This window comes from Mercenaria mercenaria, chromosome 11, assembly GCF_021730395.1.
Source record: "Mercenaria mercenaria strain notata chromosome 11, MADL_Memer_1, whole genome shotgun sequence".
NCBI classification, from domain to species: domain Eukaryota; kingdom Metazoa; phylum Mollusca; class Bivalvia; order Venerida; family Veneridae; genus Mercenaria; species Mercenaria mercenaria.
The window spans coordinates 24,350,183-24,355,347 of record NC_069371.1 but is presented as its reverse complement, the minus strand read 5'-3'; the positions used below and the strand labels follow the sequence as shown (position 1 = coordinate 24,355,347).

The following is a 5,165-nucleotide window of genomic DNA, read 5'->3' as shown; positions in this document are numbered from 1 at the left end:
TCATGTGATATGACCTAGTGACCTAGTTTTTGAACCCAGATGACCCATTTTCGAACTCGGCCTAGATTTTATCAAGGCAATCATTCTGACCAAAATTCTTGAAGATAAATTGAAAAATACCGCCTCTATCGCACACACAAGGTTTTTCTTTGATTTGACCTAGTGACCTAGTTTTTGACCCCAGATGACCCATTTTCGAACTCGGCCTAGATTTCATCAAGGTTATCATTCTGACCAATATTCATGAAGAAGAATTTAAAAATACAGCCTCTATCGCATACACAAGGTTTTTCTTTGATTTGACCTAGTGACCTAGTTTTTGACCCGAGATGACCCATTTTCGAACTCGGCTTAGATTTCATCAAGGTTATCATTCTGACCAATATTCATGAAGGTTAATTGAAAAATACCGCCTCTATCGCATACACAAGGTTTTTCTTTGATTTGACCTAGTGACCTAGTTTTTGACCCCAGATGACCCATTTTCGAACTCTGCCTAGAATTCATCAAAGTTATCATTCTGACCAATATTCATGAAGATTAAATGAAAAATACAGCCTCTATCGCATATACAAGGTTTTTCTTTGATTTGACCTAGTGACCTAGTTTTTGACCCCAGATGACCCATTTTCGAACTCGGCCTAGATTTCATCAAGGTTATCATTCTGACCAAAGCCCGCCCGCTTAGCTCAGTAGGTAGAGCGTCGGTCTACGGATCGCGGGGTCGTGAGTTCGATCCTCGGGCGGGGCGTATGTTCTCCGTGACTATTTGATAAACGACATTGTGCCTGAAATCATTAGTCCTCCACCTCTGATTCATGTGGGGAAGTTGGCAGTTACTTGCGGAGAACAGGTTTGTACTGGTACAGAATCCAGAAACAATGGTTAGGTTAACTGCCCGCCGTTACATGACTGAAATACTGTTGAAAAACGGCGTTAAACCCAAAACAAACAAACAAACATTCTGACCAATATTCATGAAGATTAATTGAAAAATACAGCCTCTATCGCATACACAAGCTAAATGTTGACAGACGACGGACGACAGACGACAGACGCCAGACGACAGACGACGGACGACGGACGCCGGACATCGAGCGATCAGAAAAACTCACCTGAGCATTGCTCAGGTGAGCTAAAAACAGACATACAGAATCAGTGACTACGTTAAACGTTTATATATGACACATACACATTTCACAGTTCTGGAAAACAGACACTGTCATGTCCATACATCAACATGTGAAAACTGCCAATATTCCATGTGAAGCTGTAACGACTGAAGGGAAGGAAGGCGTAGGCTGAACTTGAACACATAAGATGTACCTGAAATTATAAAGAAAAAGAAGAACACAAGCAAAATAAGGGGAGTGGAGGGTGGGATATTAAACATCAGCAAGTATAAACAATCGATGATTCCTTCGATAAGAAGCAAAATCAACCCTCGCATCTATTTGCAAACGACCTTCTTCTTCCATGTGCAAAACTGAAAGGACCCAAAAGGAGATTAAATCGCAACAAGTATATTAATATACCAACAAGACATAAGCTAAAGCGGGCCCTTACAACAGGATAAGAGCTCCTTCAGTAACAGGTTTTGAATGGTAATCATTAAAAACACATTACTGAAGATAGCTTGGCACAGAAATAATAATACTAAAAAGAACAACCCAAGACAGTTGTATGAATACATCACTTTTACTATCAATAATTTTACTATAGCAAGCAATTAGTATCTAATTTCGTTTAAATTAATGGTTGGCAGAAATTGGTCACAGCTTCACATAAATGTCAATATACAAATACATATGATATAAAGTATATGTTTAAAATGCAGATGTGGAGGCCCTGTGAACAGAGGCCTAATACAGTATACTTGAAACAAACAAACTTCTTATTACACAACGTTAAGATATACTGGTGGAGGCTGACCTAACCGCCACATGTCGAGAATTTGGAACAACGTGGAAAATTCTTGACAACCGCCACTAAAATAAGTTCATCAATATACATTAGTCATTAATTCAAAATCTAATTACCATACAACACAATGAATATAATGAGCAACTCTCTTTTTTATGATAGAACATAGCCAAATGGGCAAACACAGTTCATCAATATACATTAATCATAAATTAAAAATCCGATTACCATCCCAACACAAAGTATATAATCGGCAACCATCCGTTTACCACCAAACACAAATTATATAATCGGCAACCATTTTGTTAATGATAGAACAGAGTCAAATGGGCTAAACACAGTTCCTCAATATACATTAATGTTAAATTCAAAATCCGGTTACCATCAAACACAATGGATATAATCGGCAACCTATTCTTTTATGATTGAACATAGCCAAATGGGCTAAACACAGTTCATCAATATACATTTATCATAAATTCAAAATCCGGTTACCATCCAACACAATGGATATAATCGGCTAAAATAAGTTCATCAAAATATAGGCATAGGAAATAGAGATCAATATAATTGCACCTTACTAATCCTACCAGGTGTTCTGTATTACAAAAGTGATTCTCATGTGACATTTTGATACAAGCAAAACTGTATTATCTGCACTATAAAATACTTACAAGTATTTCATTTTATTATCGGCTTGTTAAAAGTTATTTTTTCACCATAAGTAAGTTGACAAAATCATAGGAACCAGGTTTTGAGGGGTAAATCAAATACATATGAATAAATCCTAAATGTTTTTGTTGTGCAAAAAAGTATCATATTGTGTCTTAAACCGTTTTAATTTTCCACTCATTTGTGTAATTGCAAGGGAAGTAAACTAATAGATATCTCTGCTTATAAGTTCTAGCCCAAGGCAAGAGTTGTCATTCTTTGTGGATCACAACTTTAAATTAAATATTTAAACTTCTGTAACTGATATTAACAAAACTATCATAAATTTCACATTTGTGAAACCATTTTTGGTTATGTCAAGGACTTGGAAATCAATATCTAGACTTAATTTAATGTGTTTCTATCATTGAAAATTTTAGGGTCTATCTCTACAAAATACATTAATCATAAATTCAAAATCCGATTACAATCCAACACAATGCATTTAATCCGAAACCTTTTTTTAAAAAATGATTGAACATAGCCAAATGGGCTAAACACAGTTCATCAATGTACATTAACCATAGAATCAAAATCCGGTTACCATCCAACAAAAGGGATATAATCGGCAACCTATTTTTTTTATATATTTTTTTTTATTATTATTATTAAATGATCGAACATAGCCAAATGGGCTAAACACAGTTCATCGATGTAAAATAATCATAAATTCAATATCTGGTTACCATCCAACACAATGGATAAAATCGGCAAACTTTTTTTTTTTTTTTTTTTTTGAAATTATCGAACATAGCCAAATGGGCTAAACACAGTTCATCGATGTAAAATAATCATAAATTCAATATCTGGTTACAATCCAGCACAATGCATATAATCCGAAACTTTTTTTAAAAAATGATTGAACATAGCCAAATGGGCTAAACACAGTTCATCAATGTACATTAACCATAGAATCAAAATCCGGTTACCATCCGACACAATGAATATAATGGGCAACCTTTTTTTTTTTTTTTTTTTTTTTTTGTTTTTTTTTTTTTTTTTTTTTTAATGATCGAACATAGCCAAGTGGGCTAAACACTTAATGTACAATAATCAAAAATTCAAAAATTTGGTTACCATCCAACACAATGGATATAATGGGCAACCTATTTTTTTTCTTTTTTTTGAAATGATCGAACACAGCCAAATGGGCTAAACAGAGTTCATCAATATACATTAATCATAGATTCAAAATCCTGTTACCATCCAACACAATGGATATACTTGGCAACCATTTTTTTTTTTTTTTTTGAAATGATCAGACATAGCCAAATGGGCGAAACACAGTCATTATACATTAATCATGAATTCAAAATAAAGTACCATCCAACACAATAGAGATAATAGCAATTTTCTTAACTTTCTCTTTTTTTTTTATAAGAAATGATCGAACATAGCCAAATTGGCGAAACACAGTAAATATACATTAATCATAAATTCAAAATCAAGTACCATCCAACACAACGGAGAAAACAGCAACTTTCTTAACTTTCTCTTTTTTTATTAGAAATGATCGAACATAGTCAAATGGGCGGAACACAGTCAATACACATTAATCATAAATTCAAAATCAAGTACCATCCAACACAATGGAGATAATAGCAACTTTCTTAACTTTCTCTTTTTTTTATTACAAACGATCGAATGTAGCCAAATGGGCGAAACAGTCAATACACATTAATCATAAATTCAAAATCAAGTACCATTCAACACAATGGAGATAACAGCAACTTTCTTAACTTTCCCTTTTTTTTTTATTAGAAACGATCGAACATATAGCCAAATGGGCGAAACACAGTCAATATACATTAATCATAAATTCAAAATCAAATACCATCCAACACAATGGAGATAATAGCAACTTTCTCTTCATCCCTAAGCAGTAATCATAAATTCAAAATCCAGTTACAAACCAATACAAAGGATAAGGATGGCACTCTTTTTCCTAAGGCAAGTACGGCTGATACAATCAGACATTAGCAATTGGGCTAAACTATAGATTATGATCTGAAAGGCTAACTATAGATTAAGATCTGAAAAACAGTCATCCTTCTACAAATGACAATAAGTTATAACTACATTTTTTTTGTTTTTTTTGTAGGAAGCCAACTTGTTTTATATTTTTTCATTTGATTGTTTTATTAAACAATATTCTTCTATACAAATCATATACATTAGCCATCAGGACTAAAAACAAACATACTGCAAGAAACGGTGGTATATTGAAAAGTGAAACTACTTATTTTCCTCACACAGGCGCACTTAATTACTTGATCCGTGCTCATGAAAATTTAACTTTGCTTAATATATATGTGAAATGGAAGTTTAATTACTTCACTTTAGAAGAAAATACTTTTCAGCGAGATTAAATCTGATAAAGTTGCTTAAACCCTACTCTGTTTGTAAGCAGGTATCATGAATAATAGACTCTTCCACGTGTTTATTGTACTACATATATAGTTTAACAGATTCATGAATAACTCGCCACTTGTATACAGAAATCGTCTGCTACACTGCTAGCAGTGATGTTT

General features: G+C 33.6%; 1 long non-coding RNA gene across 1 annotated transcript; it reads left to right on the top strand.

Moving 5' to 3' along the window:
• Positions 1–286: 286 nt before the first annotated feature.
• On the top strand, positions 287–1,146 carry LOC128547064 (uncharacterized). Its single transcript, XR_008366304.1, has 2 exons — positions 287–394; positions 984–1,146. It is a non-coding gene; the product is annotated as an uncharacterized LOC128547064 (long non-coding RNA).
• Positions 1,147–5,165: the final 4,019 nt, after the last annotated feature.